Source organism: Heterocephalus glaber, unplaced genomic scaffold (genome assembly GCF_053883595.1).
Source record: "Heterocephalus glaber isolate CG9 unplaced genomic scaffold, H.glaber_assembly_v1.0 deba00001538, whole genome shotgun sequence".
Classification (NCBI taxonomy): Eukaryota; Metazoa; Chordata; class Mammalia; order Rodentia; family Bathyergidae; genus Heterocephalus; species Heterocephalus glaber.
This window is the reverse complement of record NW_028258333.1, coordinates 21,611,303-21,636,166: the sequence shown is the minus strand read 5'-3', so window position 1 is coordinate 21,636,166 and position 24,864 is coordinate 21,611,303. Positions and strand designations below refer to the sequence as shown.

At 38.2% G+C, this 24,864-nt stretch overlaps 1 protein-coding gene across 4 annotated transcripts in view; it reads left to right on the top strand.

The window, feature by feature from the left end:
* Prlr (prolactin receptor) overlaps positions 1-24,864 on the top strand; it is a 175,520-nt gene that overhangs the window by 107,520 nt on the left and 43,136 nt on the right. Inside the window, exon 2 of one of the 4 annotated variants that reach the window (XM_004848629.3) lies at positions 20,111-20,175. The exons of the other annotated variants lie outside the window; for them this stretch is intronic. The gene's annotated coding sequence lies outside the window, so the exon portion shown is untranslated. The remainder of the gene's footprint in view (positions 1-20,110; positions 20,176-24,864) is intronic. 4 annotated transcript variants of the gene reach the window in all.

The following is a 24,864-nucleotide window of genomic DNA, read 5'->3' as shown; positions in this document are numbered from 1 at the left end:
GATGGGTCTACATCCTGATGCTCCCTTGCTTATATAGAATTCAGTCATCTAGGATAGTGATTCTCAACCTAGGGCAATATTACCACCAAGGGAATTTGGCAATGTCTAGATAGATAGATAAATAGAGATATATATGGTGAGTATTTGTGCCTGTGTGGCAGTTTGAGAAGGAGGGTGTGCAGTTTTCATTAAATTCTCAAAGGTTGCATCTGTGTTCATTCTATGTATCGTTTCTCTGCATCATTGTTTCTGCTCATTCATCACCTCAGATTGGTGATGCTTTCAATTCACTCTAGAACAATGGCCACTCTCCTGATTTTCTACTTGTTCATTTCTCAACTTCTACACTTACTGCCACTTTCTTTCTTTTGTCATATTTCCCAGGTCAAATCCCCAACATACAGAATCTCATTATTACTTCTCTCTCCTATTTGAGAAACTTTACATACCAGACAGCCTAATGGCCCCCCAGCCCTTCTGTGCAATAGCTGCCCCAGATCCAGCACAGGATGAGAAAGACCACCAGAGTCAAGTCACCCAGCACAAAACATGGCTGCCAAGCCATGCTCCCTCAGAGGGCACTGGTTGAGGCAAGCACCAAAAGCAGAAAGTCCAGGTTTATTTTCTGTCTGAAAAAGTCTCACCCACTCCGAAAAAGCAAAACAAGAATGAACTGGATGTAATACAAAACGCAGAATGGGCAAAGATAGGCAGACATTCAGAAACTTGAGATGAGGTACTGCAGAGTCTAGTAGCAAAAGCAATGCAATGGCAGGGAAAAAAGCCCAGGGCTCAAGCAGCAGATGCAATCAAGACAAAATAGATAGAAAAATAGGCAGAAGCAGGAAAGGACCAACAAAATGAAACTGATCACAAAGGTGAAACAGTTCTCTCGTGCAGACTTTGCTCTCTCTTTACACACAAAACTTAGGTCAAGAAGCTTGGAAAACAGGAGAGGAAGTGCTGTGTGTGCTGATAAGGCCCAGGGAAGGGGTGGCAAAAAGCAGCTCTGACAGGTTTGCTTTGTCCTTTGAGCCATTGGTTCTCCATATGCATTCCTTCTCTTTCTGATCCTCTCCCCTCCCTTTTTCATGCTTTCCCCTTAGCTGACCTCACTAGAACAGAAGACTGTATTTTTCTGACTGAATGGGAAAAGAATACTTGTTTCCTAATTCTTTTTATGTTTGTTTTGCTTTTTGTTTTTTATACTAGGGTTCAAACTCTGGACCTTGTGCTTGCGAGGCAGACGGCGGCACCACTGAGCTAAATCCCTGGCCCACTTGTTTCTTAATTCTTACTTTTAAAATCAATAGAACTCTCTAGGAAAAAAATAACACAAAATTCTAAGTCACATTAAATCATATTTTTATTTATATTGCCTTACAAGAATTGTTGTCCTTTGGGTTAGTAGATTCAAAGGTAAAAACAAAATGTTTTTCTTTAATTCAATATTAGGGATAATTCTGTTTACTGAGCTGTACCATATCAACTCTAGGAAATACCTTAGAGCAGTGGTTCCCAAACTTTTGCTGGACATTAAAATTCCAATGCGTAGTTGGTACCCTGTGCCATTAAATCAGAATACCTAGAGGATGGGAGGTAGACATTGGTACTTTTGAAGTTTCTCAGGTGGTTTCAACGTGCAACAGATTTTGGGAAGCACTGTCTTAGAAGTTGTTTTAATAAAGCCCCAATACTAGCTTGCTATCTTTTCACTTTACTTTTTGCCAACAAGTGAAATGTAACCCAAAAAACACTCTTTTTTCAGTTCATTGAATGAAATCCTAGTTCACCAAGATTGTACTTTAGTTTAGTGCCAGAAGGGGTCTGGTGGATAATTGCTTACTTCAGTCAAAATAGCAGTGAAGCCAGCATGTTGGCATCCAATAGCCAAAACCTTAAATAGCAGTTATTAGTTTAATCTTCAACTGTGTCACTTGGTGTTTTAATTTTTCCAGACATAACTTTGGATCCAGAGTGAGTAGAGAACAGTATAGTTTCTGTAGCCCCAGATCTTTGTGTTGAAATCCAAAAGAAGGTGTCCATCAAACCCCTAAAACAACATCTAATCAGCTTATCTGTAAATACTTCCAAAGCTCACCCAAGTTCAGCTCTAAGCTTTGAGGTTTCTTTTTCATCTTCATACATAAAGACTTAAGCTATTTATTATTTAATAAACATGGTTTAAAAGACCAGGTTATAACCAGTCAGTAAGCCTTGTTTCTGACTACTGTCTGCTTTGCTGGCATGTTCTCACAACCACTTGGTACAAAAAGTATGACCTTTTTTGCTCCCAGCAATTATCTTTTCTAGTAGGCTGCAGATTCATCGTTTGTTTCTTTACAGCCTTGAAGGAGAGAGCAGATTCTGCAAGGAAGGGATTGTATTAAAAGATGTCCAATCTGATAGGAAATCTTCAACACACAAGTTAATAATGGGTTTCAAAAGCACACCAGTTTAATAGAAAGAAAATTCAGTCAATTTGTTCTCTATTTCTAAAAGAAATGAGCTTAAAATGTAGTTAACTGAGAGTATAGGGAGACAGAGACAATAACTTCAGAATTACACAACATATTTGGCTACTAAGAAAGTCTGTAGCATTTCTAGTCTTAAAGAGACAGGTTGCTGGAGAGTGGGACACATGGGAATGGGTGGATTACAAAGCTGCCTTGGCTTCTAGCTTGACTATATATGTTACATAGATTTCCAAGGCCTGTGTTAGTCAAGATGCTCCAGAAATGTGAAACCAGAAAAATTAAATTAGATAGATAGATAGATAGATAGATAGATAGATAGATAGATAGATAGATGAGAGAGAGACAGAGAGACAGAGGTGTGGGTCTCTGGGAATTGGCTCAGGCAATTCTCAAATTATGGAGGCCAAGAAGTCTCATGATCTGCCAACTGCAAGCTAGAGACACAGGAAAGCCAGTGGTATAATGCAGCCCAAGTCTGAATGCCTGAGAACCAGGGAATTGATGGTATAACTCGTACTCTGAGGCCAAAAGCCTAAGGACTGATGGGGGACTGGTGTAACTCCAAGAATATGAAGCCTGAAAAAAATGAGTTCTTATATCTAAGGGTAGAATAAGATAGATGTCCCACTTCAAGAAGAGAAAGAGATATCATCTTCAATCTCTCTTTTCAGTGTGCTATAGTTTTCAAAGATGAGGTCTTTGATTTCTATTGTTAGGTTGATTCCTAGGTATTTCGGTTTTTTGGATGCAATTGTGAAAGGAATTATTTGCCCTACTTCTCTCTCGGTGAGTCTATTGTTTGTGTAGAGAAAAGCTATTGATTTTTTGTGTGTTGACCTTGTATCCAGCTACTTTACTGAATTTGATTATTAAGTCTAAAACACTTGTGGTGGAGTTCTTAGGGTCTTCTATGTAGAGTATCATGTCATTTGCAAACAATGACAATTGACTTCCTCATTTCCTATCTTTATTCCTTTTATTTCTTTCTCTTGTCTAATTGCTGTGGCTAATGTTTCCAAAACTATATTGAACAAGAGTGGAGATAGTGGATATCCTTGTCTTGTTCCTGATTTTAGTGTGAAGGATTTCAGTTTTGGACCATTTAGTATGATATTGGTTGTTGGGTTTTCATAGATGACTTTTATCAGGTTGAGGTACAGACTGTCTATTCCAGTTTTTTGTAGGGTTTTTTATCATGAATGCATGTTGGATTTTGTTGAATGCTTTTTCTGCATCTATTGAGATGATAATATGGTTTTTGTTCTTGGCTCGATTGATATAGTGTATTACATTTATTGACCTGCATACATTGAACCATCCTCTTCTCAGAAAATTATGTAACTCTGAAAAGAGAGATTGAAGACAATATCAGAAAATGGAAAGACATCCCTTGCTCCTGTGTAGGAAGAATCAACAGTGAAAATGGCCACACTTCCAAAACTGCTATATAGATTCAATGCAATCCCAATTGAAATGCCAGCAGCATACTTCACGGACCTTGAGAAAACAATCCAAAAATTCATTTGGAACAAGAAGAGACCTAGAATAGCAAAAGCAATTCTAGGCAACAGAGACATGGCAGGGGGTACCACAACCCCCAACTTGAAACTATACTACAAAGCTACAGTGATAAAAACAGCATGGTACTGGCAAAGAAACAGACCTGAGGACAAGTGGAACAAATTAGAAGATGCCGAAACTCCATACACACTCAGCCATCTCATCTTCAATAAAGGAGCTAAACACTCTCACTGGAGGAAAGATACCCTCTTTAATAAATGGTGCTGGAAAAATTGGGTTTCAACTTGCCAAAGATTAAAACTAAACCTATGTCACTCACCATGCACTAAACTAAAATCGAAATGGATTAAAGATCTAAATATTAAAATAGAAACACTGAACCGGCTGGAACAGAGGTTAAGTAGAACTCTTGAACACATTGGTGTAGGAAAAGATTTTATGAACAAAACCTCAGTTGCCCGTGAACTAGTACAAAGAATCAACAAGTGGGATCTCTTCTTATTAAAAAGCTTCTGGAGTCATTTATAGCTAAATGGATGAATATTGAGGCCATACTCTTAAGAGAAATAAATAGGACACAAATGTGTAAATACCGACTAGGTTCTCTAGTATGAGAAACTGAAAGTGTAAATAAGGGTTAAAATGATTAAAATGAATAATTGATAATTTGAAATAGGAAGAAAAGTCCAAAGGGGTAGGGCTGATGATAGGGGAAGGGGAAAGGAAAGAAGGGAAAGGAAAAATTATGAGAAAAGGAAAAAAATGGAAATGAAGTCTACGTAAATAGGGAAGGGTGGAGGGGGTGAAGGGCACACAGGTAATGGGGGAAAAAATAAGAACCACGATACACCATGTTACAGGTACAAGCACCCAATGACAAATGTAAATATATTGTATACCTAAAATGTACCAATAAAAGAACTTAAGAATGAAAAAAAAAAAAAGCTTCTGCACAGCAAGAGAAACCACAACCACCAAAAGTGTGAAGAAACAATCCACAATGTGGGAAAAAAATTTCACCTGCTGTTCCTCAGACAAAGGTCTACTATCTAGAATCTATAAAGAACTTTAAAAAAATCAGACCTCCCAAATGTAAAGACCCAATCCAAAAATGGGCATCTGAAATGAACAGCAATAACAAATGCTGGTGGGGCCATGGGGAAAGAAGAACCCTGCTCCACTGCTGGTGGGAGTGTAGACTGGTGCAAGCACTGTGGAAATCAGTACCTCAAAGAACTAGGACTGGAAGTCCCATTTGACCCAGCTATTCCCTTGCTGGGTATCTTCCCCAAAGTATTAAAAGAATCATACCACAGTGATATACGTGCACCCATGTTCATAGCAGCACAGTTTGTGATAGCTAAAACTTGGAAGCAGCCAAATTGCCCATTACCTGGAGACTGGATCAAGAAAATGTGGGGGTTTTTGATAAAATGGAGTACTACTCAGCCATAAAAAATGAGAAATTAGAGAGATTTATAGTTAAATAGATGCACATTGAGGCGATACTCTTAAGTGAAATGAATAGGACACACATGTGTAAATACCAAATAGTTTCTCTAATGTGAGAAACTGAAAGTGTAAATAAGGACTAAGAGGTTTAATAGATAATGTGAAATAGGAAGAAAAGGGGCAAAGGGGAAAGGGAAGTGGGAGGAGTAGGGGAAAGGAAAGAAGGGAATGGAACTAATATGAAAAAATGAATAAATGGAAACAAAGTCTTTGTAAATAGAGAGGGATGGTGGAGTTGAAGGGAGGGCAGGGGAATGGGGAAAAAAATCAGAACCAAGAGAGATTATGTCAAGATGCAAATTTTCAATGATGAATGTTATATTGTGTAGCTAAAATGTACCAATAAAATTAATTTAAAAAGAAAGAGAGAAAGATGAATTCAAAAGACAGCTAGGACAATTAAACAATTTTTTAAAAAAGAAGAGAAAGAGAATTCAGGCTTCCTCTCTGGCTTTTCTCTTTTCTGGCTTCAATGAGTTGGACAAAACTTACCCACGTTAGGGAGAGAAGACCTAATTTTTATTTCACCTACTGATACTAATGCCAATCTCTTCCAGAGACAGCCAGAAATAATATTTTATCAGCTACTAAGGCAACTTTTAGCCTAGTCAAGTTAACATACACACTTACTCTCACAGAGCCTCACTGTCCCCATCTGTTAGGTGAGAAGTTAAGCTAAACGATCTCCAAGATCTTCCATTATACTCTAATGTTCTATGGTATTTAAAAATAAGACATGAGATCTTCTTTAAGTACTAAATAAGTACTAATTATTAAGTACTAATAACTTCAAAATTTCTTTATCTGAGGTCCCTTCCACATGAACAACTTATGGAATAATTCACCAATTTGTTTCTTATTTTGAATTGCAAAATATAACCAGATCCACTTTAGATGCCAAGAAATTATTATTAATTTTGTTGGATATGAAAATAATGTCAAGGTTATGTAAGTATATGGTCCTAATTGTTAGAGATGCATACTGAAATAAGTATGAGGCAAATAGCATAATAGCTGGGATTTTATTTTTTAAATAGTAAAATAAAGTAATAAAGATCTCATAATCTCAAGATCTCAGATCTCATAAGATGCCAATGTTTTTGAATAGGGAATGTAAATTCTAGAAAAAGGAGTCAGGCTAGAGGAGGCAGATACTGATAGTCTAGAACCAAGGGTCTAGAAGATTTAAGGGTCAAATAAATCTTTTCCTGAAGATCTGGTACATAGAGATTGAACTTACTGTATTTATCTTTTCTTCCTTCATGTTATACGTATATGTTGGTAAGCTGAAATCATTTTTCCTGGAGAAAATGGAAGGCCTAAGAGATTTAAATGACTTTTCTGGGAATGTTGCTACTGACAACATCAAAGCCATTTGAGGTGAGGTACTATGACTACCTCCCTTCTACATCACCTTCCCCTCCTGGGGAAGTAAAAAAGTTTTGAATATCCTTTTGGCACCATTTGTCCTATTGGATTTTGTGTCTTCTCAGTATGTCTTTAATCATTGTTAACACTTCTTCTAGTGATTAGAAATGGCCTTTTAAAAAATTAACAAGATACCACAGCAATGAACTTAGAACATTGTCACTAGCTTCTTATAGTAAATTGGCAACTTTCCATTGTAGGGGCCAAAGGTGCTACACCAGAACAGAACATGTTCTGTCTCCACATTGAACAGGTTAATTAAATCCTATACATAGCACCCATTTTCACAGATTGAAATCGTGTCAATTGGTTCATATAAGAAGTCTGAGTTGGTTACAGAAAAGTTGCCCATAACCATATCATCCAACTCAGATACAAATCATTTGCAATAGTTTCTTAGGGCTGCTATAATAATATGCTACAACTAAGTGGCTTAAAACAACAGAAACTGATTTTCTCACTGTTCTGGAGGCCAGCAGACTGGAGTCCAGATTTCAACAGTGCTATGTTCCCTTTGAAACGCTAGGTAGAATACTTCCTTCCCTGTTCCTAGCAGCTGTTAGGAACAGCATTCTTTGGAATTCCTTGGCTTGCAGCTCCTATAGTACCACTCCAATCTCTGTCACACAAGGTGGTCTCCCTTTGTGTCTCTTCTCTATGTATTTTAAGGTCAACAGTCATACTGGATAAAGGGCCTGTCCTATTCCAGTATGATGTCATTTTAACTAACTACATCTTCTATAACATTACTTCCAAATAAGGTCATGCTGTGAGATACTAAAAGACTTCACTATCTCTTTCTGGAGGAAGCAATTCAATCCATAGGACCATCGAAACAAATGACATTGTGAGAAATTTTCCATTTGTGTCCTCTGCTTTGACTTCAGCTCCTGACTTTACAGAATTGTAGAGCTAAAAGTTCACTTTCTGAGTGAAAAGTGATTTCGGATAAGAAGGATTGAAGAACGGTCCAAGGTAAATGTCCAGTGCTAGCCCCTTCATAAACATGTGTCCCATCCTGGGTGACCTGGTCCACAAAACCCAAGGGAGCAAATTCTGCCAACACAGTGAAGGCACAGTAGACCCAAGTTTCCAATGAAAAAGTATTCGTGACTCACCCTGAATCTTGCCCTTGCTGCTTTCACCTTCCCCCTCCTTATTCTCCCCCCTGTCTGGCTCATTCTCTCTGCTTTGCTGAAACCACAGCTGTTTTTAATCTAGCCATTTTGATCCTGTTGCAGGTGAGCTGTAAGCCAAATCAAGTCAAACCAAACAAATCCAGCTCTGTCACAAGCAAGCTATCCAAGTATTGTTTTCCTACAGTGGAGGAAAGATTATAAGGACACTGTAAGGACCCAAGGCAAATATTAATCTCTCCCTAAAGAGTCAGGTCACTAATGGGTAATCAGCAAAGAGACTGGTGTTCTTTTGAGCTGTGTAGACTGGTCATTGAAATTGTTAAGAGCCAGGAACAAACCTTAGCAGGCAAGCTGGGTAAATCTGGCAAGTTCTATGTCTTTACCTTCTGTTTTCTGAAGCACACATCCGAACATTGACATGCTCAGGAAAAATCACTGGGCTTTTAAAATTCTGATATGGTTTCCTTATGCCACAAATCATATTCACTCTCTCTAGATGATAGCAGGGAAAACATGTTTGCAGAATTCAGCTTAAGTGCCCACTCCCAATCCCTGCTTGATATTATATATGTCTTCCAGGATAGGTAAAAGGAAAGGGGAAGTCAAATTTTCTCTGTCATTAGCAGTAAATGGATTGTGAATGGAACAGGAAGAAAATGGGAGAAAGGAGAAATGGGTCCCAAAGGACCAAAAAGAAATATTAACATTGATTGCAATGATCAGTGCTTATCACTGCAGGTTGCAATAATTATTGATGTCTGAATAATACAGTAGGGGATGGCCAAATTCTTTTTAGATTTCAGGGCCTCTTCCTTCTTAGAAACCATTTGGGTCTCACCTCAAATGCGCCATAGTTGATCCCTTAACCATTGTGTAAATCCTGCCTAACTTTGTTAGAGACCTAGAATAGAGGAAGGGTTCTATCAGAGTTGCACAATTTCTTGGTGACTCATCTGGCAATTGACCTGTGGGAGTAGCTTTGCTGAACAGAAAAGACTCTCTCAATATTTAGAAACAAAATTGATAGTTGTAGAATCACACACCAGGAAATTTATACAGAAAATCAGTTTATTTCCTATAGTTATGGAGGCTGGTAAGTTCAAGTTGAGGAGAAGCATCTGATGAGAGCTTGTTTGCTAGTGGGGACTCTCTGCAGAACAGAACAAGCTTTCAAATTTAGGGCTCTTTTCATCTTCTTATATATAACACAACTAATACAACCCTGAGGACCCCACTCTCTTGACCTTATCTGCTTCTAATTACTTCCCAATACTCCACCTCCAAACAGCACTAACATATGACTTGGGGATTTTCTCAACATGAATTTTGGAGGGGGAAAACACCTAGGCCAAAACAATTAACATATCAATCCAAAATATACAATTTGCCATTACCTTAGTTGCTTGTACAGTGAATTGAGCAAATCAAAAACACTAAGTAGAGCACATTTTTGTCTTGTCACCTGATTTACCATCACTAGTATCCATAGAGGAGAGAATGTGACATCATTTCTCCCCCAAGACACTTCACTTTCTACTTTTTTATTTATCAACAAACGGCTCTGCTTCCCATTGCAGGAGCCACAGAGATAGAAAGATCTCCTCTAAGTCAACTCAGCTCTGGTTTAGAACATTGGGTCCCCACCAGCAAGGTTTTGGAAGAAAAGAAAGACAATGCAAGAAAGAGGTCAGGGATGGAAGCAGTCGTGGAGGTTTGTCCCTAAGAGTAATACTTAGTAAATGGAGAGCCAGTTATCTCTGGAAATACAACTTCTCAGCATTCACATACTTGATGGATAGATTTTAAAAGTAAGGAGTGGAAGACAAGTTTAATTATCAAGCTTCAAAGTAGGAGTGGATAAAATATCTCCCTTCTATCACTGTTTATTCAAAAAGAGTGGCTGAATGTGAAAAAATACGCATAATCATTTTTGCAAGTAGGAGAAATAATAGACTGGTATTTTTAAACATCATTATTGTCATACAATATACATATTTTAAAGTTCACCTGTTTTAAGTATACAATTCAGTGGATTTTAGTATATTTATAAAGTTAGCCAATATCACTATAATATAATTTGAGAACATATTACATTCTTAAGAGGTAGATCTTAGAAGTTATTCTTCACTCCTCTTTCTCTCCCCATTCCCCTTTCTCTACACCCTCAAACTCCTGGCAATCAGTAATCTATTTTCTGTGGATATACCTTTTTGGACATTTCTCATAAAATGAATCATATTCTTGTTAGATCTTTTGTGTCTGGCTGCTTTCTCTTAGGATAATGTCTCTGAGGTTCAGCCATGTTGTAGCATGGATCAGTTCTTCACTCCTTCTTATTGCTGAGTAATATTCCATTGTTAAGGATATAAGGTATTTTGCTTATGCATTCATTAGTTGATGGACAACACACTAGTATTTTAATTACAGGGACAAATTCCCATGATTCTGTAATCTGTACTGTACACCTTTTTTAGCAGTACGTATGAGTTAATATAATAGTTTCAGATCTTCATATCTTAAACTTAAGAGTATTTAGTATTGACAGGAAAAAATCATTTCTGTTTGATTTGTGGGGATATTTGCAAGGTGACCTAATAATAATGATATAATAGGTCATGATATTTATATTTGTGTTTTTCAACTATCTTTGTAGAGTGGTCTGTATTTAAGATTCATTACCCTTCTAATAAAATAATTTCAAGATGTATGAAGTGTATTTAATGACATGCACATTGAATACAAAACTGCCTTTGCGCACTCTGATGGCAAGTTCACAGCTGAGTTGGAGGTGAATTTTTGCTAGGGATCCACAGGCCCCGTGGTCTGTGTGTCAGCTTTGCCTTCTCACTGCTTCTGGCTCAGTGTAAATGAAAAGGCATAGAAAAGGGGAGAGATAGGGAGCTAAGAGAACTCTACAGGTTAGAATTCACCATGGGACCCATATTCAGGAACTTCATTCTCAAGGTGACCAAACCTTTCATGCTTACCATTCCAAAGCTGAAGGCTTCAGAAGCCTAGCACAGCCACTTCTTATCTTTGGTGTATTAAGCAAGTGCTTAACCTTGTCTATATCTTGTTCTCATCAACATATGAAGACTATAGTGGTTCTTATTTCCTAGAGATGATTTGGAGATCCTCATAATTTCTGACACATAACAAATGTACTATCAATGCTAGTTGTTAATATCATTTACATGTATTTATTACTTGCCATTTCCTGGTTCCTGTGTATTGAGACTTACAACAATACAGAGGTAGATATATGTGTTTCTACTTTACAGAAGAGGCAACTGAGATTTAAGAAACTTATATGCCTTGCTCAAGATCACATGACTAGAGAGTGGCACAAGTTATATTTATAAGCTTTTTGGTCTGGTTCAAAATTCTATACCATGCTATCTCTGTGTAGTGATTCAGGCTTGCCAACATTCTAAATGCTAGGATATAGATGTAATAATATGCCCAAAGGAAAAAAAAATCTTCTTTTTTTTAATAAAAATGATTGATTAATACAATTGTGCCCCTTTGGAAAATGATGGCACTAAAGCCTATGAGGAGAAGCAGAAGTGAGAACCTGAAATGAAGCCATTTGAACAAATTTAGGGCTCAAAAAATTCAAAGCAAATTATATAGATGTTCTTATTGTCCCAGCTCTGGGGATCCAAACCTTCTGGTTTATTCAGACTAAGGCAAACTAGACATGGCCCTCAGGCTTAAAATGATTCATTGACTTGTTTTCATCAGCTGAGAAATTAGTCTGTTGTGTCCATGTTGATATTTCAGTTCTCATCTTAATGGTTTAAGATGTTCCCATTAACACTGCAACTAACCTACCAATGGCACTTTTAAATTAGTCTGAAAAAACAAAAGAGTAAACAGAAGCACAGTTTAGCATACTGCCAAGTTCAACTATCCCTTAAAAGGGAGCATCAGATAGTGCAACCGACAGCTAGACAGGAAAACCAAAGTCAGCACTGACATATGTTATTAATTTGCTACTCCATGAGGGCTATTAACTTGTGTTGCCCCAAAAGGGAAAATACAGTACAAGGGCCAGAGACAAATAACATTTAGATGGTTCCCAATGGGCCTGTGGTAGCAGGAAAATGAAAACATCTTTCTGTTAACATTTCCCTCTAAACAGTATGCTTGATTATTCACTGTAAAGTAAGACAATTTTTGGCTACTAATCCTAAATAATCCTAAACCTTGGATATTAATACCAGGAAATATTTACTCTTTTATATTTTTGGTAAAAAGATGTTTTAAATTTAGATTACTATGAACAAAACAATGTTTAATTAAAAAGAATGTTCTTTCCCCACGTATGGTATTAGCAGCTTCCTTAAAAAAACTTTTATAAATCCCCTCAATGGGGATTTAGAAATCAGGGCAAAAGCAACATTTTAAGAATGTTCTTAGTATTTTGATCAACTTGGAATTCTTTTTCAACGTTTTATTTTTTCTGGATCTGGAAAATGAATCCAGGGCCTCACATATGCTACACATGTGCTTTAGAGCTTCATCCCAGCCCCTGAGGATCATTTTTTAACACCAATTCCTTGAGCATTCTAGACAATATCTTTTCATCAATTAGGGTTTGTTATTTGTTGCTAGTTTCCAACCTGCTTTGAATTAGTAGTGTAACCCTACCTTGTAAATGACCTTTACTTTCTCTGGGCAGGTAGCTTTATACTGGTAGCCTCTGAGCTAAAATAAGCAGAAATCCATCTAGTTCAGGTCCACTACTGATGAATGACTCATCCTCATGGTCGCCCTGGTCAAGATGACTGTTGGCTAATTTCTCCAGAATCACATTCATGATGCAGTTATTCACTGGGCTGGAACAACCGCCTGCTTTTATGTGATCGTGGTTAAGTGTTCTCATACTTGTAAAATATAGCTCTAAAACTGTCACATTCCCTGCTGAGCAGTCAAGGAGACCCAGACTTTGGTTCTATCAGTAGTACCCTTTATTTACTTTGTACTCATTCCCAAAAGGATTTGAAGTAATCTGCTCCAGATATGGCTCTGCTAATAACCAGTACTCTGACCTTGGACAGGTAACAATGATAATAAAATTTTGAACCTTTCAATGTTTCCAAATTATAAAACACTTCCTCATATCTTCTCTGATTAGTTATTATGCTCAGAGAATACCAATTGACAGATATGCTTCTGATAAAACTAGAGGATGGAAAATGAGGACATTGGAGAAATGCAAATGTAACCCTTGTAATCTATTCACTTGTAGAACTTATTTTCAATGTAGTGGTCCAACTTTGGTTTCTTCTCTGGCTTCCAGAAAAATTCCCTGTTTGTCAAGAAGTGGGAAAAGGGTTAGATATGCCAAAAGCAGGAGGTCAAGATGGGTACTCTATCAAGGATCCACACCAAGAACTTCTTGGAAAAAAAAAAAATGAATTGAGGAATTTGGCCTGGATGTCAGTAGCTGGAAAAGGGCCTGGAATTTTCCCCAGCAGATTAATGCAGAAATATCTAACCTTGAACAGAGGTTAAAAGCTAAAGATTAAATTGTAAGCCTCAAGCATCCCAGGATACTAGCATTTCAGAGTTGAATGTCCCCTACTGCTCTTGCAGCCCCAATCTATGCCACTGGCCCCTATAGGATTTCACATGACTTCTGTGTAAGCATCCACACTGACAAAGAACATACATCCTATTTGAGTGGTCCATTTCATCCCTGGCCATAGTGATCATTAAAAAGTTGTTTTTCCTTAAAACATGACCATTTGTTCCAGTAATGGGCAATTGAACTGTCCAGTGAGGTACTCCAATTACCCCTTTACGGGAACCAAACCTGACTCCATGCAATTCCCCACTGAAGAGAGTACAGTGGTTTGAATGTGTCTCTGAAAGCTCCGATTCAATGGTGTTGAGAGGAAAGTGGAGCCCAATAAAAACTGGTTAGATCTTGAAGGCTCTACCCTCATGAACACATTAATACCACTTTCATGGAAGTGGTGAGTTCAGAAAAGCAATTTGAGCACCTTCCTCTCTCAGTCCCTCTAGATCCTGCCCTCTCCTCCCCTTTCCCACCCTCTCTCACACATGCTGTCTTGTCTCCCACTTTCCACCGTGAGGTGATGCAGTAGGTCCTCGACAGTTGCAGGCTATTCAGCCTTGGACTTCCCAGCCTCACGACTGGATGAAATAAATTACTTTCTTTATAAATTACCCAGTCTATGGAATTCTGTCACAGCAATATAAAATGGACTAAGATAGAGGGTCTCCCTTCTTGTGCCTTTGGATCCATTTTCTCTGTGATCACAGCAACCCTGAATGATTTCAGGGCAGCACACAGAGCCCCAGGAAAGTGACACATTTTCCTCCCCCTCTCAACCTCTCCTTGTCTTCTATATCATCCGTATCTCACCTTCTTTTTATGTGACCTGCACCCATCGCTTATAATTCTTCTAGAAAAAGACAAAGGAATTCAGTGAAGAACGCTAAAGAATTTGGTTCAAACCCTGAAAAGTTTCCACCTCTAAAGCCTCCTAAATATTATTTACCTGATGAGAGTGGGAAGGTGTAATTATAGACTATAAGTGAATATTCTTTATAAATTCCAATGTACTGTAAAACTATTGAATAGATTAACTTTCAGTTCTTGAAGACTTCAAGCATCATGGGTCTTAGCTCTTTGTTTCGCATTAGGAGACATTAGCAGAGAAAAGAAGTGACTTGTCCAAGGGCTCCAAGAACCAGCTAAGGACAGAGCTAAAAAGGAACTCAGTTTTTCCAACTCACAACCCCTACACCCTCCACTGCATTTCTGTTGATAAATGAAATAATACTAATCATCCATGCAAAGACCTTAGGATAGGACCCAACATGTGTTAGATGCTCAATAACTATTGACTGGATAAACACACAAGTGAACAAATTAAGGAGATGACTAGGACTCATTTTTCATGATTTTTTAGAGGTCTACTCAAAATGTCACGTATTATTTTAATCATTTTAAATTATCTCTCTGTTTAGGAGATTAGTTCTCAAAATGTATTCAGGGAGGTTTGATGAAATCATGAATTAAATTACTTAGAAGCAGTGTCTGGTAATAAGTGCTAACTAATTATTCTCTTTCTATTTTCTTGTCATTTTGTTAAAACAAGATTATGTTGTATGATCAGGACTCACTAATCTGAAAGTCATTTTTTAATCCCCTAGTGAAAGGTATTCTGGAATTGTCAGTTCCTATCCTGTGCCTTTAACTGAGCCACCCACATCCACTGCTTCCAATTGGCACCCAATAAGACACAAACAAAACCCTAGATTCTTTCACTTCCACTTCTGGCCTTGTGTTTATTCAGCTCCCAACCTTTGGCCACTGTTTCCCATCCCCAGTCAGCACTTGCCTGTTGGACCTAACAACTGAATTGATTTGATCATAGGGCTCTTGCTTCCACTCCCAGTATCAACCTCAATCAGGATTTTAAATCTCCCCTTGATCCCCACCCCCAGCCATTCTAGTAGCTCTACTCTTACCTAGAGCTCATTCTCTCTCTTTTTTTTTTTTTTTTTTGTTCATTTTTTTTTCTTTTCATTAAGTTTGTTGGTACAGTTTAGGTATACAATACAGTTACTTTCATCATTGGGAGCTTGTACCTTTACACGGTGTATCTTGGTTCTTATTTTTTCCCCCTTCCCCTGCCCTCCCTTTACCCCCTCCACCCTTCCCTATTTACAAAGACTTTGTTTCCATTTTTTCATTTTCTCATATTAATTCCATTCCCCTTTTTCCTTTCCCTACCCCTTTCATTTCCCCTTCCCCTCTGCATGTTTTCTTCCTATTTCACATTATCAATTATATATTTTGATCCTTATTTACATTTTTAGTTTTCACACCAGAGAAACTATTCAGTATTTACACATGTGTGTCCTGTTTATTTCACTTAAGAGTATTGCCCCAAGGTGCATCCATTTAGCTATAAATGTCTCTAGTTTCTCATTCTTTATGGCTGAATAGTACTCCATTTTATAAAAAAAAAAACCCACATCTTCTTTATCCAGTTAGAGCTCTTGACTCAAGGTGATGTATTTGTCTTGGAACAATCAAATGCTCTTCATTTCACTTTCATTGTTGATTTTTTTTTAATGTTTGGGGCTAAGAAGATAGGACTTGGGCTCTTTATATTTCTGTGTTTCAGGAAAGGGAAAAATGGAATTTTACCAAGTGTTATTTTTTTCCCTTTTCTTTTTGTATTAACTGAACTGGCTTCAGATCCCCCCTCCCCTCTTTCCATCTGTTGCCTCTGGTCTCCCATTCTAATGGTGCTCAGATTCAGCCTGCCCACTGAGTGGTTCCCAATCTCTATCAGATGCACTTGTTCCTTTCCTTTCAAGAGCTTCACTTCAATGTGTACAAGTTCCCATATATGATTTAGATTAGTTGCCAGAACACTGCAGCTTCTTTCTGAATTTTAGAGTTTATCTGTCAATTTGTCAATATTGCAGACTAAACTTAGGTTAGTGTCAGAAAACAAGAAAGAACTTTGGTAAATCAATTAGAATTATACTGGCAGTTCTGGTGTGGACAAGAAATATTTATTGTCTTTTTTATCTCTTTGTCTTACAGTGAATTTCCATTTATATTATCTTCTCATCTGCTATTTGTATATCAATCTCCACTCTATTCCACCCAGAATATTGAGTTCCTTTAGAATATGGACTTGATCTACTTATATTTACAGCTCTGTCCCCAGAACTCAAAATAGTACTTGGCAAGTAACCTGCAACCAATCAGTGTTTGCTGAATCAATAGGTGAACAAATGGGAAGCCAGATGGAGTGTAATTGGACCATACCCTTTAGCATAAAAAAAATTCAGTTCAAGTTTTGGGTTATGTCACTTCCTAGTTGTGAGACTTCTCTGAGTTTTTTTTGCATCAAGAAAGTAGACATAATAATAATATATTTCTCATAGGCTTGAGGGAAGTTTTTAATAAGGTAATGCATGTAAGATTCTTAGCACAGTAGGCATAATTTTAGAACTTACTAAATATTGACTATTGTCTATTATTTTTCAATGGAAATATTTAAATATTGAAGCTTTTTAGAGGTAATTACTGAAGAAATTAGTTCAATTAATATTTCAGCCGTATTTTATTTAAAGAGTCAAGTTGACAAAAAAATGAATTGGTCACAGTCACCATGTTTATAGAACTATATGAGGCTTTTAAGAATGAGTGGGATGCAGGGATAAATATGACACAATCCTGTTCATTCTAATAACATGGAATCTAGAAGATTCAAGTGTGTAGCACTATTCTGAGTATACATAAATATGAGGTACTATTACCTTCCACATTATCTGACTTATGCTGCCTGCTCTGCAGAAAATTGTGGTATATACTACACTCAGCCTCTGCTTTGAACTCTTACAATAATGATACCCACTCCTACTACAACAGCTTATTCTACTGGGGGCTAATAATCACCATTGGAAAGATCATTCTTCACATTAGCACAAATCTACCACACTATAATTTTTACATATTGATCCAATTTCTGCCTTCTGGACCTACTTGGAATCAACCCATGTTTTTCCTTTCTAAATAAGGTCTGCTGGCCAAATCTAACCCACTGTTTATATTTGTAAATAAAGATTTACTGGAGCCCAACCAGGCCTATTTGTTTACATATTGTTTACAACTGTATTTTGTCCTACAATAAGAAAGTTGTTGCAGCAGAAAACTTATGCCCCACAAGGCTGAAAATATCTGCCATTCAGCTCTTGAAGAAAATACTATTGATTTCTGTCTACATGACAGAACCTAAAGTCAACCTATATGATTCCTCTCAAAATGTTAAGCAAGGGATGAGCACAAGGTTTCAAGTGGAGGCTAAAATAGGCAGAATTAAGCTAAGACTATTACCTCCTTCCTCTTGATGTCACACTTCCAGTAATGTACCCAGAGGTCAGATTGGTCTTTGAACTATAATACTGAGATATATGAAACACTTAATCTCTGAGATATTTATCCTAAGAACTTCAGTTAATAATATCTTTCCACCCTGCATTGTTGTACCCTAGGGTTGGAAAGTATATGTCAAACTTTTCATCTGTCTAGTTTGTTCAGAGCAATCAGAAACCATTCAGCATATATTCAAGGACTATCTCAGTCAGGTCAGACAGGAAAAGATAGTACTCTCTGGCAAGATTTTTAAGAGAATGTATGTCTTAGCTACTTTTCTTGTTGCTGAAACACAATACCTGACACCTACAAATTAAGGGAGAGGTTTATTTTGGCTCACAGTTTGTAGAGGCTTCAATCCATAGTCAGCTGGCTCCAAGACAAGGCAGTATGGCAGAGGGCCATGGAAAAGAAGAAATAGCCCATGGCATGGCAACAGGAAGCAGAGAAAGATCAAAAGAAAAGGTAGAGATATATACCCTTCCAGGCCACACCCCCACTGAACCACCTCCTCCAACCAGGTGTCACCTCCCAACATCACATTTAGCCATAAACTACGGTGGGTGGACCCCCACTTGAAGCTAAGGGCAAGGAAGCCATAGGAGTCAGACACACAGGTCACAGAGCAGGAAAAGAATAAGTGTAGGAGCCAGAGCAGAGAATGACCAGGGCTATACACAGAGATCCAGGCATCTAATATGTGCTGAGTAAATAATAGATGAATGGCTGACATGAGCCCAAGGCCTATCACTCAACAAATGTTTGTTGAATGGTAGAAAACATGACCCCCTTCATGCCCTTCTTCCAGAAAGCCCTCACTGCTTCTCAGTGTGGCAGACTCTCCAAAGCCAGTGCACCCTCAGCCTGTGTCCCATTCCCTCTGTCCCTTTCCCTAACCTCTGCTAAACCCTCAGGGTTTCCCATCAAAAGTGTAAAAAGAGACTGCATTTTATACAGACAGTAACAGAGAGGAAAAGGAGTTGTTCTGAACAGAGATAAGACATTATTAAACAGAGATCTGTAATGATTCCCAGACCCTAAAATGCATTCTGGAATATTTACAGTTTTTTTTAAGTGAAAACTTCAGTGTCACTGGACTCTATGGAGAAAAATTTGTGGCTTCTGGGAAGGCATCCCCCAGACATGTGTGTCACAGGCTCTGAATTCACCAGACACCTCATTATCCAATGCCCTGGTGGTGGATTTCTCTCACTCAAATGGCCCCATCACAGCCTAAGCTGTGATTGCAAAGCTTTGGTTTGGGCTCTCAGTTCACTATGCCAATAGCAGCACTGTTTAGAAAGTGGTGAACATGTGTAAGAGAGAGATTCTCAAAAGTCGGAACTGGCCATCACCAGCTTCCTGTCAGCCATGTCTTGCTCTGTCAGTTGAGTCAGTGTGGGGAATATTCAGCACTGATTTCCTTAAGGGATGATTCTTAAGATTCTGAATTTCAAAGAGCTGGAAATGATTTGAAAGAGGGAAAGAATCAAACTTGAGCTTCGGGGAAAAGTGGCCAAAGTCTCAGTTTATCTTTGGCTACGTCAAGATTTGTCAGTAAATTCCACTCATGATCCCCAGTGTCAATTTTCATAAAATCTAATCCCAGAAAGATTGACCGGAAAAATCTATAGATCAGATACCAATACTAGCTCAGTGTTAATTTTCTGATTTTAATCATTGCACTACATTTATGTAAGAGACTCTCTTATTCTTGGGAAAACAAACTGAAATATTTAAATACAAAAGGGACATCATGACTGTGACTTATTCTCAGATGATTTAGAAAGAAATAATTTTTGTACACAGAGAACAGGATGATAAACCACATGTGGCAAAATATCAACAATAGGGTACCAGCGTGAAGGCTACATGGGATTTTTTTATTTTGTTTTTTGTTTTACCATTTTAGTATAGTTTTTGTAAGGTTAAAATTACTTCACAATAGTCAAAAAATTAATTCCAGAAAATGAGAGCGACTATGTGCCTTTCACTGAAGTGACAGTGTTCAGCGTGCTCAGTGTGACAAGGTGAGACAAAGACAACAGGGTCTACTTTGTCACATTTGAGCAAAAATGATTCATTTCCTCTTTCAGGTGAAGAACTTTTCTCCCATTCATGGAGTCGAGCACTAAGGATGCTTTGCACATGAGCCCTGAAGGTAGGATGAATTCGAATCTGTATCCCCTGTCACACCTCCCTACTGCCTGTTTCATCCAGGCAAAGGCAGGAACTCAATCATCTTAGTACAGAGATCATCTCAAACCTGTCAAAGTCCACACTGGGGTATTCTGCAGTCCTCAAAGACCTTTTCAGTCTCCCCAGCCTGTCCGGCTCTGACAGCCTATGTTTATCCCCTTCTTTGTTTTCTTAAAGCAAAAACTAAAGGTATTAATATTTGATATCTTCTAGTGGCACAATTAGAAGATTCTTATTTTCTCCTTATAGTTTTCTGTACTTAAATTTTCAATGAGGGCTGTGTTACTCTCAAAATCAGAAAGAAGCTTTGTGTTTGCTTTTATTTTTCCAAGCAGCTCTATACAAATTCTGTCACAGCTTTCTGTGTTCCCTCTCAGCCTCCCTAATGTTGCTACTGCAGTACATCTTCTCCCTCCTAGCCCATCTTCCTTGTCCACTAACAGCAAAAAAAATATATATATATCCTAGATTGCCAAGACTAGCTGTTAAACAGTCATGAAGTATTATGATTTTATTTTATAGATGGAGAAAACTCGTGGTGTGCCTCTGTGTTTGCTATAGTCAAATGGGTTCAACCCTCGAAATAAATTTGATGGATGTAATCCTGAGGCTGCACACTCCCTCTTTCAAAGGAAATAAAGAAATGTAAGAACTTGTGAAGATGGGAAACTGTGTTATCAGTTGAAGAAAATGCTAGGCAAAAATTTCCTTGGATTCTTAGGTCTATCTCATTGTGTTTAGTAGTCTCTCAAAAATAAGAAAGTGATGACCCTTTGACAGCCAGAAGCAACTTGTTGTCAAAAATGTCTGACCTTCCCCTTTAGAGTTTTTCAAACACCGCTGACATTCTGGGCCAAATAAGCTTTTATCATAGGGATTTTGTAGGTACTAAGTAGGATACTTAGCAACATCTCTATCTCTAGCCACTCTACATCCAATAGGACACCACCTCGACATCAGCTTTAAACTCAGCCAAAAGTGCTATAGCCCAATGTGTGGAATGTTTTCAGAAATTGCCTAAGGTTCTGAGAAGGACATTTCTCTCCAGTAGTGACAATAATATTTCCAAAGGTTGTCAAATGTCCCCAGGCTGAGGACAAAATCATCCCTATCAAAACCCTGTTCAAAGTTTCCTCAGCCCAGCAGGAGCTTTTGTTTTTGTGAAAATGGACTAAAATTTACAGTGTTCAGATTAAATACTAGCAAATACCTATGGAAGAAATGCCATAGTTGTCAAAGTGCTTTGGGTACAACAGAACCTTGCGGCATAAGAGCCCTGCTCAGAGTTCTGGAAATATCAAACAGGTGAGTCAACCCAGCCAGCCTTCTGTGGGTTTCTTTCTCCTTTCTGGGCTTCTGCCTTTTGCCATCAAATGCCCCAAGCTATTTACTTGAAGGAAAGGCAAATGAGGGAGGACAAAGGAATGCTGCATCTGGGATGGTCCTGCCCTTCAGGAGACTGAGGAGTTGGGAGAGCACTGTGTAGTCTGAACTGTGTGGCAAAGCACTCAAAATATTTATTTGCTACTTTTTATTTCTCTATGCACTCATTTATTGACCACATGTTTACATGAATGATTGGGGATTTAGTTTCCAATTTACTTTACAAAATTTCATATTTTTTTTACTATTTTTACATTCTGGGGTAATACTTTAACTAGAAATCCTTTGTCCATTCCCTGAGTCTGCAGAGAAGGGGAAGTGTTGATAGTAGACTCACCTGTGGTTTCACTGGGGAACTGTGACCCTAGGAGAAGGTAAATGTGCATTCTTCTTGCTTATCTCCAAGTGCTCCTCAAGGGGTTTTTATCCCTTAGTTGTCCTCTTTCCCTGACATCTACTCCAAATTATCCTCCACACTTCACCCAATATGATATTTGATTTCCAAAGATGCTTCTGCTGCCAGTGGATAGCTATAAAAATACAGACAGGAACTTGAAAGTAGTTATGGTTGGCCAAGAGACACAGTGCAATTTCAGGGTGAAAAGAATGTTTATAAAAGAATGAAGAGGGAAAAAAATTCCCTAAATGGGGGAATTAGAATTATGATTACAGTTGCAATTTATGTCCAAAATTTGGCCAATGCACCACAATCCAATGTATAACCTTTAATCTGGTTCCTGGTCTTTTTATTTAACATGTAACTCTCCAAATTGATCATAATCATTCCTGGCAATCACTCCCTGGCACCTCTTTACCAGAGTGGAGCAAAGCACCTCTCTGCTTGGCACCCTAGATTTTTTTTTTGAAAGACCTCTGGCATCTGTCAGGTTCTGCCCATTCCAACTATCATACCTCTGGCCATTTTCTAGGTGTCCATCCTTCTCTCCTTAACCATGTAGAAGAGCTATGAAAAAATGGAAACATGACATCTAGTTTACTGCCTACAACTGTGCCATCTTGAACACCATCGTCAAAGTCCCAGAGTATCTCAGTCTGGCTTCCTCTGCATATTTAGCACCGCCATACTGTCATCTTCATACATGTCCACAGGTGTTCAACAACATTTGTTGAGTGAGTGATTGACTGAATGTTTTTATAAGGCCATACAGAAAACACTACTCTAATTCACAAGTTCATGGAAAGAGAACTTGGCCCTGAGCTGCACAATTATTTCTTCCTATTACTCAGTAGGCCCTTTAAATTACCAAAGGATATGTTACCAGATTCTCTTGATTCCTCAATAATCTTTTCAGGTACATTAATTTGAACTCAAAGATGGAGGGACAAAGCCCACTGAGATGTGGCTAGTAAGATGGTTGTTTATTAAGTGAACAAAAAGTTCAACAGCAGAAATCAAGGAAATGTGAGAGCTCTCAAGAAAAGGCAAAACCTCAATTGTGAAATCTTCAAATGGCAAGGAAACCATGATCTTCAGCTCATTTTCTTTTAAGTTTTTAAGTTTACGGACTTTTAAATAAAAACACATTTTTATTTAGGTTTTTAACAAAAACATATCATTCAGGAAACACAACTTTGATTTTAATCAATAGGATACATACTTCTGAAATTATTTCCTTCCTTACCTTCCTGATTGAAATTTTCCAAGGAGTTTTGAGGTCATTTATGAGCTGAACCATTACAGTCTGAAGTGGTGGACACAAGATACCATAGAGACTGAATTCAGATTAAGGTCGTACAGATCAAGGACTTTTTTCTGAAATGAAATGTCCAGGATTCAAGAATTTCCAGCTTTAGAGTTTTCTTTTGCTACCCTTTTTCTCTCTATCTTCTCAACCTCTCCTTTCTTTTTCCTTACATTCAATTTGACCACTAAAAGTTCTCACTTTGATTAGTTAACTCTTTTCTAACAGACATAACATTTCCTTCTACTCTACTAGTGCTTCTAATGTATGAATTCAGAAACCAATAATCAAATTTTAGAAAATTCAAACAATTTGAAATGAATATGAGTTCTGAGTAAAGAAGGAATTTTCCTACCAGTCCTGTAGGTAAGTGGATTTTGTTACATTTAATTTGCCCAAAATCCTATTGGGCTTCCTTCCTGGATCTCATATATGGTCCAGATAGTTAAGATTGCTAGATAAGTGAGCTTTAAAATGGTGGTACAGAGTACAGAGGAAGGGGCTTCTGGACCACCATACCACTGATCCCAGTGCAGAGGAAGGGGCTTCTGGGCTGCTGTACCACTGCTCTCAGCCCAGAGGAAGGGGATTCCAGGCCACCATACCACCACTCCCAGTGCAGAGGAAGGGGCTTCTGGGCCACCATACCACCACTCCTGGTGCAGAGGAGGCTTCCAGGCCACTATACCACCACTCCCAGCACAGAGGTAGGGGATTCCAGGCCACTCTACCACTGCTCCCAGCACAGAGGAGATGTGCCCTGTGGGCACCAACAGCACACACACACCCTGCCCCCCCCCAGTGAAAATGAGAGACATATAAACAAGTCTCAAAATCAGACTTCCAGATCACCTAAAGCAACCTTAAAGGGAAATGAGATAGAACACTGATACAAAACCACCTGGACTCCCTGAACTGGCAACAAAAGAGGATCTGGAAAAAAATGAAATCAGAAATAATTTTTCAGATAACACCACAGATTGTGCTCATAGTGCAAGACATGATTAATAAATCTAGAGAGGAGCTCAGGAACATGATGGAATCCCATAGGAAACAAATGGAATGCATAAAACAGATGCAAGCACATTTCCAGGAGATGAAAATTCCATTGAAAGTCTACACAGCCAAATGAGCCAACGTGAGGACAGAATTTCAGATATAGAAGTTAAGATTGTAATTAGTGTCCAGGAAAAGAAAAACTGCTTCAAAATTGCAAGAGAAATCAATCCAGCAGCTGTAAGATGAGGCAAAGAAGAATAACATAAGAAGGATTGGAGTCTTTGAAGAAACAGGAGAGAGTGCAGATGACATAAAAAAAAAACTCTTCACAGAAGTAATGGCAGAAAACTTCCCAAGCAGAGGAAAAGAACTTGACATACAGAAAAGTGAGACACATAGGACTCCAACTAGCCTTGATCAAAAAAATCTACACATAGGCATATAATTGTTACGATTCCAGAAACCCAACAGAAGAACAAAGTTCTACAAGCAGATAGAGAAAAGAAACAAATCACATACAAAGGAAAGCTCATCAGAATCACAGCAGACTTCTCAAGGCAGACCTT